The 10482-nt window shown below is 53.7% G+C and overlaps 1 long non-coding RNA gene across 3 annotated transcripts; it reads left to right on the plus strand.

The window, feature by feature from the left end:
* The first annotated feature begins 853 nt into the window (after positions 1 to 853).
* LOC105065427 (uncharacterized) lies at positions 854 to 6334 on the plus strand. 3 transcript variants are annotated; one of them, XR_012503381.1, is made up of 3 exons: positions 854 to 3103; positions 4009 to 4220; positions 5595 to 6334. It is a non-coding gene; the product is annotated as an uncharacterized LOC105065427 (long non-coding RNA). The 3 variants fall into 3 exon arrangements; XR_006723185.2 differs by lacking the exon at positions 854 to 3103 and adding an exon at positions 3114 to 3398; XR_012503380.1 differs by lacking the exon at positions 854 to 3103 and adding an exon at positions 3770 to 3920.
* The last annotated feature ends 4148 nt before the right edge of the window (positions 6335 to 10482 follow it).

The following is a 10482-nucleotide window of genomic DNA, read 5'->3' on the forward strand; positions in this document are numbered from 1 at the left end:
TATTTCATCGCCCGTACCTCTTAGCCATCATTCTTTATACCCCCAGCCACCCCCCACCCACCTCCCAGCCCCAGGCAACCATGACTCTGCCTCCTACTTTTATGCGATTCCCTACTCTGCACGTTCCCATAAGTAGAATTGTGTGATGGGCGTCCCTGTGCGCCTGGCTTCTTGCGCTTGGCGCGGTGTTTTCAGGTTTCTTCCGTGTTGCAGCCTGCGTCAGCGCTTCGCGGCTAAATGCCTCTGCCCTTTCTACTGTGTGCATAAACCACACCCGTTCACCCGTTGGTCTGTACGCGGACATTAAAGATGTTCCCGCTTTCAGGCTGTTGTGCACAGCACTCCTGTGGGCAAGGCCGTGCACGGCTGTCACGAAGAGTCAGACTCCTGTTTACTTTTTATTTTTTGTTGTCGAGATGTGGTTGATTTACGACAGTGTGTTAATTTCTGGCGTACAACATAGAGATCCATTTATACACACACACACACATATTCCTTTTCATATTCTTTCCTTTCTAGACCATTGCAAGATACTGAATATAGTTCTCTGTGCTCTACAGTCCACCTACTTTGTATATAATAGTATCTTCAAATCCCAACATCCAGTTTACCCCTCCCCACCCCCTTCCTCCCGGTAACCGTAAGTTTGTTTCCTGTCTGTGAGTCTGTGTCTGTTTTATAAGTAAGTTCATCTGTGTCCTTTGTTTTTAGATTCCACCTTTATATGGACTATAATTTACATGGACATGTGGGATCTCACATGGCATTTTTCTTTCTCTTTCTGGCTCACTTCACTTAGTATGACAATCTGATGTTTGCTCGTTGTCAGCTTTTAAGCCCACCCCAAATCTCTGCTCCTGAGTAGTAAGCACCCGGTTTTTGAACCCATTCTGTGTTCAAAACTACATCCAGCCCCTCACCATCCATGTAGCTGTCTTCTCTGTCGTAACTGACATTTCATCGCATGTGCCATTTTCTCCTCTCTCTGTTACTTGCTGGAAGAAAAGGCATCTGTGAGAAAGGCTCTCCGAAAACGGAGACGACCCCACCAACCGGCCAGGTTCAAGGCTGTGAAAGGCCATTGCCCCCGGGAGTCCAGGGTGGGCACGTTCCCCACAGCTCCCCGGCGACCATCGCTCGGGGCGCAGGCGGCAGGCACTAGCCCTCCAGCCCGTGCACCGGGCTGCGGGGAGGAGGGTGTGGGTGACAAAAGTCACACCAGATGCCCTCTGGTTTCCTTCCCACTTTAGACTGAAGAGTCTGAAAAGACTGCGCAGAGTCTGAGACCCAGTTTTTACCAAAAATAATCCTTTCATTGTGAAGACCACCCTCTGTGTGAAGAGACACACCCAGGAGGGCCATCCCAGGGGACAGTAAAGCCCCTGGGTGAGCGATGGGGGGAGCAGGTGGCGGCAAACGGCCCGCAAGTCCTCCTGTAGGAGCCTGGAGGGGTCGCACCCCCCACCGTGGGCACCGCCATCAACAGTCGGGGGCAGAGCCGAGTCTATGGGCCCTGGGGCCCGCAGGACCCTGTCAAGACCAAGCCATCAATTCACCAAATGCTCATGGCATCCTGGGAGCTAGCTGCTATGTGTGCCTCCATTTTAAACGTGGGGAAACTGAGGCAGAAAAGTCTGACCCAGCTAGAGACGGGAGCTGATAGTCCCCCTTAGAGGTGACCGCAGCCGGGCAGGGAGGGGCCCTCCTGACAGGGGGACTTCAGCCCCCAGCCAAACATGCGTGCTCCCCCGGAGGGCGTGGCCCAGACCCCGGATCCAAAGGGGAGAACCAGAGCTTGCTCCCGGGGGCTTGACTTGCCTTTGAAGGAAATTTGTGGTTTTCTCTTTGTTTTTTAACTCGTGGTTTTCATTTTATTTTATTTTATTTTATTTTATTTTATTTTATTTTATTTTATTTTATTTTATTTTTCAATCTTTTGTCACATTACTGCTTCCCTCTGGTTACTGTTTTAGTATTTAGGGGCCCAGCTGGCTCTCTGGTCGGTTGGTCAGAGCGCCTTTGTTCCTCACTGGTCCCAGTTAGGGCTGCTGGGCTGTGTCCGGGACCATGGTTCTGCTGTCCCTCCAAACCCATCGGAGCAGCCTGGGTGCCCGGCAGCCCAGGCCTGAACCTCCAACAACTCACTTCTCTACCCTAACACGCCCCCTGCTCCTTGTCCAAAGCAAAGGAGGTGTCCCGCTCCTCGAGGTGACCCCTGCTGCCAAGTTGGGTGAACCCCCCCACAAACAGAGGCCACAAAGCATTAGGATGGGAGGCCCCCGGCCTCCCTTCACAGAAGCAGCGACTATGAGACTGCTCCGGGGGACCCTGGGCTGGATTTCCTCGTCCGTCATCAGCATGGACATGGCACATGGAGAGTCCAGCTGGTTGAGGTTCTTAAATGAAAATCTTCAGTCTCCCGAAGGTAGGACTTTGCAAGCAGCCTGACCCTCAGGGCTGCTGACTGCTTCTTAATGGGAAAAGATAAAAGAAACAGAAAGACTGGGGCCCAGAAAAAGATCTGTGCGGAAGCCGCTGGGCAGTATTTCTCGATGTTTGCGGAACACAGGAGAGGAACAAGTTTCTATTAGAAGCGGGATTTCAGGCACAGGGAAAAAAAACTCCTTGGTTGCCACGGATACACTCCCTGGGCAGACAGCGGGTGGGAGCTGGGTACGGCGAGGACCGGCTGCCGGGATGCCCGGGGCTGGGAGCTGGCCCGCCCACTTCCCTCTAGACACGAGTGGCTCCCGGAGGCCCCTGCTGGCAGTGCTCCCGGGACTCCAACCACAAAGTGAACCCAAACAAGCCTGGGGTTGAGAGAGGTCGCATCCAGCCCTAACAGAAACTTGGCAGTCAGAAGTCAGGAGTGCTGAGTCCTGGGAACTCAGGCCCCAGGATTTACACAACAAACGGGACCTGCCCAGACCTGGCCTCCCGGTGTGTCCTTTCTGGTGTCGAACTCAGACCTCAGCCCGGAGGGCTGCAAACCCCCGCCCCTGGGCTGGCTCACTCCAGGAAGGAGGCACCGTTCCCTCCTGGCTTCCTCTCTCCCCACGCGGACTTCGGGAGCCTGCAGTCTTCTGCCCCGTGTTTTCACTAGGTCTGCCCGGAGGTGGATGCCCCGGGGTACAGCTTTCCTGTCCGGCCTTGCTGCTCAGATTCCTCTGCCAGCGGCTTCCCGGAGGGGAGGGGAGGGGAGGGTTCCGTGAAAGCCCTCCGCAGGAGGCAGGGCTGGGTAGGAGGTGTGTACCTTGCCCGCGTTCGGCCTCTGTCCCTCATGCACCTGGTGAATTACAGCCGTTCACGGAGTGGACGCTGTCAGGGGCTGCAGGGGACGCACCAGGCGGGAGATGCTGTCCCGGGCCCTCCCGCTGTTTACACAGGAAGGGGAGAAGGTGGGACCCAGTGCCGGGCCGGAAATGCCTAGTTCCAGAGAATGGGGGTGTCGGCACCGCAGGGAGGCCCAAGGAGGCCAGGAAAACCTGAGCCACCCTGTGCCAAGGCAAACACAAGTCGTTCTTCTGAACTGGCACCTCCGGGTCAGCGTTCAGGCCAATGAATTCTGCAGAACTCATTCCCAGAGGGCTGGAGAGCTCTCAGCAGGACTGCAGTGTCCCGGGTTCACCTGGCTTGGCAGAGCCGTGACGAGGCATCAGGACATGGGGTCTTGTGAGCCCTCACGGGGGTGGTGCCGTGGGAACCCACCCACCCCGCCCGGTTTTCACTCACTTACCACCTCAAGGAGACTCTGGGCAGCGCTATGAGCACCAAGGAGAGATTGTCTCCCATTTCACAGACAGAAACTCAGGCTCAGAGTGGTCCAGGCAGAGCTCAGGGGTCCACAGCCAAAGGGCTCGCAGTCAGTGCCCATGATGGCTCTGCCCCACAGGCCACTCTCAGCTGACACTGGGGTCCAGGTGGGACTCCCAAGAACACCCTGGGGGGTCCTCGGGTCCCCACGTGGCCACACCCTTCAGAGGTAAGAAATGTTAACCCATTTTACAGACTGGAAAACAGCGGTTTAGTGGAATCAAGTGACCTACTCTGATGACACCCAGAAAAGGTGGAGACTGGAGCCCAGGCAGCTCGGGGATACATTCTGCCCTCCCAGAAGACATAGATGTGACCTGCAGCTGCCAGGAGACGTGGCATTTCCCGAGGGACTCTGATGCCCTGTGGCACAGACCAGAGCCTGGCCTCCAGACCTGCCGCATCAGGTGAGACACATAAATCCCAGCCTCTGCCCCAAATCTCCTCCGTCTGAGACTCCGGTGGTGGGGGGCAGGGGTCTGTGTGGTGGTCACAGCCCTCCCGGGGCTGTAACACGCCTCCAGGTGAGAAGGGCCGGAGATCCGGAGGGGCAGCTGCTCGGCGGGCGGGTGCAGAGCCTTCCTGAAAGGGGCCGCGCGCAGACCCCTCCATCAGCCTCGCCCTGGGCTGCAGAGAGGACGGGGCGGGGTCCGCGTGGGCCTGGGCGACGCGTGCCCTACAGGCCAGCACTGGCGGGAGGTGACAAGGGCCTCTGAGAGCTGGCCTGGGGGCCGGGCCCCGCCGCCACCTCGCTTGAACCCTAGAAGGGACGTGTGTCAGCACGGGCCCCCGCTGGGGATATCTGATCACCCCTGCTCTGCACAGTCTGCAGGGTGGAGTGTAAGACAGACGATTCCAGGGAGCTGACCTTTCCAATTAGGCGGTGAAGTCAGTGGGAACTTCAAATGGGTTAAAAATAGGACTCTAAAAATAGCCCTGCAGAACCGGAGGTGTGGCGGGGAAAGTTCCTGGCCGGGCCGGGCAGGGTGGGTCCCACATAGCCTCTGCCGCAAAGCGGTGAGCTGCCTCTGACCCCAGCAGGCCCGCAGCCAGAGAGGCGGGGGGCGGGGGCGGGGGCGAGGGCGCGCCGTGCAGGGAAGGCGCTCAGGGCTTCGGGCTGGAGCCTGCCCCATTTACATTTCCCAGGCTTCTCGCACTGACGGTGCTTTAAATTCTCCGTGGAGGTTTGGGCATGCGCCTTCACGCATAGCTGGCTGACCTGTGCATGAGCACACGTGCTCCTCGTTTTTTACTAGGTGTTATTTCCCGCCAGATCTTCCAGACCAGAGCATCTGCACCACTGCCCCCGGACCCCCCGAGTCAGAATCCGCACGTTCCCAGGGCCCTGGGCACCGCAGTGTCCAGGGAAGTCTGAGAAGCTCTGCTCCAGGCTCCCAGGGACCCGCCCCAAATGCCAGGCTGCGGCCAAGGGTTCTGCGGGAGTCCTCCTGGGGTCAAGGTCCCGGCGCCCAGGGCTGCTGCAGGGGAGGCGGTTTCCTGCAGCCACAGGGGACTGACTGTGGTGGCTGTTGGCTGACTGAGGCCTGGAAGTGGCTGCCCCTGAACAGAGGACACTGAGAATCTGGTCCAGACTCCTCCTTGGGGTGCCTGTCCACATGTGGGCAGGGGCCAAGCAGGGCTGTGGACACCTGCCATGGCTGGCTGGGACACCTGAGGTCACTGTGACCCCGGGGTCTCTCTGCATCCCTGCCCGTACACCCAAGGAGAGTCCAGCTCCATGGGTCCCTCCACCACCTTCATAAAGTTCCTCTTCTCTCCAGGCCAGGTCCCCATGGAGAGTGAGACCCGGTCCTGCCCTCGAGGACCCACAGACCTGCCGGGGACAGATGCACCAAGCAGGAAATGACACAGTAACGTGGAAGCAGAGGGGCCAAGCTGGACTCAGGTGTTGCCGCCTACGGAGAAGGACCAGCCAGGTGACCAGTTTCGTGAGGACATCTGGCCAGCCTAGGGTGGGTGACTCCATATACGATGGTTAATGTTTCTATTTCTCTGAGTCGATCCTTCTCCTTTCTGGGAATTATTATTTTTATTGAAGGACATTTACATCCAGAACAGATGGCTAATCTTAAGGATGCAGTTCAGCCTTGACAACTGTGCACACCCACGTCACCCGCATCGATGTATGGAACATCGCGGCCCCCTGGTAATTCCCTCCAGGGAAGACAGCCATGCTGACCTGCACGGCCGCTGGCTGGTCCTGCATGTTCTTGACCTTCACGTGAATGGACTCACAGGATGTGAACATGCCGTGTCCCAACGCAAGGTGTGTGAGATGCACCCACCTTTGAGTTTATATCCATTGTCCTCGCTGTGTAGAATGCCAGTGGGTGAATAACGTATATACTTTATTCTGAGACTGGAGAACGTTTGGGTCATTTCCAGTTTGGGGCTCCTATTAATAAAGCTGATATGGACAGGGTTTTTTTTCCTTAAAATTTTTTGTTAATTTTATTAAGGTAGAATTCACATAACATAAAATCCATCATTTTAAACTGAACAGTTCAGTGGCCTTTAGTACATTCACGGTGCTTTGCAATCATCAACCTCTACCTAGTTCCAAAACGTTTCCATCAATCCAAAATCAAACCCAGGCCAGTGGAGGCTGGCGCCTTTCTGCTCATGTAAGGGGGCACTGAGACCCTCACTGTGCGGGTTCCTGATAGCAAGGGCGCCCCTCCTATTGTGCACGTTTGGGGATGTATACATTCTTCCATTTCCTCGTATCCCCTGAGGGTCCAATTCTTGGATTCCCTTTTCAATAGGATATATATTTCAGGGAAACATGAGGCAGGAAGCCCCATAAAAAGACAGGCAGGGCCGCTGCTCGCCTGCCGGCGCCATCCGGTTCCCCGGCCCAGCGGCTCTAGCTCCCTTTTTGCCTCTGAAACGGCTTAATTACCCCCTGAAATTCTATTGGCTCCCTGAGCTCACTTCTGATTGGTTATTTCCTTCACTCTTGATTGGTCCATTTCCCTCATTCCTGATTGGTTATTTCTCTCACTCCTGATTGGTCCATTTCTACAAAGCTTGTTTTTAATTAGTCAACTTTCCTTATACCTCGTTTACATAGGATGTTGCAAAGTGTAAACTGGCAGCCTATAAAAGCCGGTGTAAACCTACAGACGGGGGCCAGAGCTTGGAGTGTTAACTTCTTTGACCCCGCTGGTGTAATAAACCTGAGTTCTCCAGCTCTCCGAGTGCTGCTGGGTCTCTTGCCAGGATCCGGGTTGCTGTCAGAACTGAGCTGTCACACATTTTTCCACAACGAACAGACACCCTAAGCACAAAAGACCTCCTCCAGTGTAAGGCGTTTTCTGCGCAATTTCTCTGGTAGTCCTTAAGGAAGTAAATTAGCAGCCTCTGGGGTACTTTCCAGTCGGGGAGAAGATGGCTGAGTAACTACAGTGCCTGCCACAGGACAGGAGTAAGGTGTCTTCGCACGGTCGTCTGCCAAGTCACAGTCGTTTGTCCCTGACACCCAAGAAGGCCCCAGTTCTGAACAACCCAAGGGGCTGTGGCCTGTGGGTAAAATCAACAGGACTTGGGTTGGTTTTTAAGGCCACTGAGAGAGCTGATTTCTCCTCTTTCCCTTGGTGTGTTCACGCACGGAGGACCGTGCCTACACACCCAGAAGACAGACCCAAACACAGCAGGATGTCAGGGGGCTAATTTTTCACCTACAGAATGGCGAAGGGTTGGAAGGAGATGGACAAAGGATTGTATCTCAGGCTGACACCACCGGTCTTCCCGAGAAGCACCTGGGCTCTGTGTAGAGAAAGGATGTTCAACCAGCGTTTCCTGAGCATCTGAATGACACACAGCCGGGAAATTGATGTTCAGGGTACCACGGCCACAATCCCTGCCTTCCAAAATGAATCAAAGCCAAAGGGAAAAACATCAATTTATTCATTACTTTGTCATTGTCTGAAAGATCACACAAGGTTTCTTTCAAAACCAAGAAGACACCCTCTGTCAGCACCACCTCACGTGTGTTAAATACCTTCAGCCACAGACATTTTCACACCAGTTACCTCCCTACCGGGCAAGGGGCATGGCCCTGCAGGTTGCGTATGTAACACGGAAGTCTGAACCGAATGTCATGGAGAGGACCGACAGGAAGGAGGGTTAAACTGCTGATACAGAAAGTTATTCTAAAATGCAATTATCAAGGGAAACATAAAGTGTTTAAAAAAAAATAGCTAAAGTTCATCGACTGTTTTCTATGTGAGAGTCTTTACATGCCTTACCAGCATCACATTTGAAATAGCTTCTAGAAGGACGCTCTGCATCCCAGCATCTCCTCAATGTCTGTGAATGACTCTGGGAGCTACAATTCTCTCTGTAGATGCGTCTTTATGTTCTTGTGCTGCTTCTCTTTGCCTGTGACCACCACGTGAGCAGGTGCTCAGTGGCCATGTTGCAATGGACTTGAATGACCACAAACAGGTTTACACCCACCGTGGGTCCTCAGGGAGCACGCAGCTCATCAGGAGCCTGTGCACGTCTGCTGAGAGGAGGGACATAAGAGGGCGAAGACCCCGCAGCAGAGACCCAAGTCGCCAGGGGAGTCCTGAGGGGCCTCTGTGGGTGGGAGAAGCAGGGGGACAGCGGGCGTCTCCTCGAAGGGCATCTGGTGTCAGTGCGCTTCACATCGTCACACATATCTAACTCAAGGGGCCAAACTGGAGCCGTGCGCCTTCCCGCTGACATTTACCAGCTTCCTCATTGGCCCATTCCTAAGTCCCCGCAAGTCTTCTCAACATCCTATTGGCCATTACATGCCAAGGATCCATCCCGAGGAAGCAGGAGCTGTCTGTGCAGAGCTGGCTTGTTCCTGAACATTCTCTCTCTCTCCACACTCTCCACTGGGGCTTCAAGCAGAAACGTTCTTATCAAAGTGAGACTTGGTGGATGCAGTCAGGGCCAGGAAGCCACGTTAATGGGGACCATGAGGACCAGCTCCTGCTTTGCTAGTTTGTAGTCAGAAAATCCATGCACTAATGTGGGGCAAGGGGCAGAGGGTGGCCACCAGGGAAAAAGGAATATGGAGACCACCTGCCATGGTAAAGGACTGCCGCTGAGCTGGACCACTTATACGTGTGTTGATCTTCATCACCCGGTCACTCCTGCACTACTGCTTGGTGCTGCTTTCCTCGGAACCTGGTCACCCCAGAAGAGAAGGGAGGCACGTCTGGCCCAGACCCTGGGCTTCACGACCCCTAGCATGCCTAACATTCACTCTGGGATGAAGCCAGCTTGGGGGGTATTAAAGATGATTGCCTTGCTTTGACATCACCCCCCACGGAGGGATGGAGGTCTGCGTCCCCTCCCCCTTGAATCCAGGTGGCTCTGGGTCTACTTGTTATGAAATAGCTGGATTCCCTCCCCACCACGTGGGACCCTCCTGGGGACCCCTGAAGCAGCATTGGAAAGCCTGCCACCATCAGGTGCTGTGCTGAGACTCTCTGAGCCATAGTCCTAGTGGAATCTAGCCTGCAGTCACCCCACCAACCTGCCAGATATGGGAATGAAGAGCTCAGACCCCCAGACACCCAATGGCCAGCTGAGTCCCACCAAGCTAGCTCAGCCCACGCTACTTGGAGCTGAAAAATCACCCAGCTATGCCCTGCCAGAACCCTGACCCACAGCAATCATGAGATCTAACACACTGCGCAGACCTGGATGCCTGACTTGGGGATAGTATTTAAGGAGGAATTTTGTTGACTGTTCTATCCCAGATATGGTGCCGTGGCTTTCGACATACGGGTCCCTTAAGCAGAGATATACAAACTCGTGACATCTCACCCTTTGCTTCCACCTGAAGGTCAGTGACCGCTCCACAAGTAAACACACACAGCCAATTCCAAAATCCAAAATTTACTTCCAAAGTGAAACTTAAAATGATCCAACATCAACAGTGAAATCTCAAATTAAAACGGTGCCTTGATCAATAACCTAAAATTAGCAAAAGAACTTTTCACAGCCTTGTCTACGACATGGAGCGTATTCCCCTGAGACAGAGGCATGTCCCATGCATTCAGGATTTTAATCGAGAGCAATTCCAAGGCAGACATTTACTGCAACTGCCTTTCCACGTGTATTTCAATATTGACACGTTTGGGCTTTGAAACGCCATCCCAGCTCTTCCATGTCTTTGCTTTTCAAAAATACAAAACTGAGATTCGAATGTGTACATTTTTAGACTCCAAGTATATATTTGAGCAGTTTCACTTCTCAGGAAGATAGCAGACTGAGTTGGCCACGTTCAAAAAACTCAAATTTTTCTCTCTGCACCTGTCTAGGGGTGACTGGGAAACTGGCCTGAACGGTTTTTTTTTTTTTGTGGGGGGCTTACTGGTAACTTTGGCGAGTGGGCAGAGTCACCTAGAAAGTACTTAAATTTAGTTCAGCTTAAATAATGATCTGTAGGAATTTGGTTCAATGCCAAACATAATTAAATATTCATTTAATAATTTAATAAATTGACAAGGAAATTTACTTGCCAAACCAGGACCATTCAGCATGAAGTTTGCGTTAAAAACACCTGCAAGACTGTCCTAAGATTTCACCTCCGTTGCAAAGATACACTGTTGATTTATGTGAGAAGATTTTGCGCCCCATTCAAACATGCTGAGCGCACACCTC

Source organism: Camelus bactrianus, chromosome 31, assembly GCF_048773025.1.
Source record: "Camelus bactrianus isolate YW-2024 breed Bactrian camel chromosome 31, ASM4877302v1, whole genome shotgun sequence".
NCBI classification, from domain to species: domain Eukaryota; kingdom Metazoa; phylum Chordata; class Mammalia; order Artiodactyla; family Camelidae; genus Camelus; species Camelus bactrianus.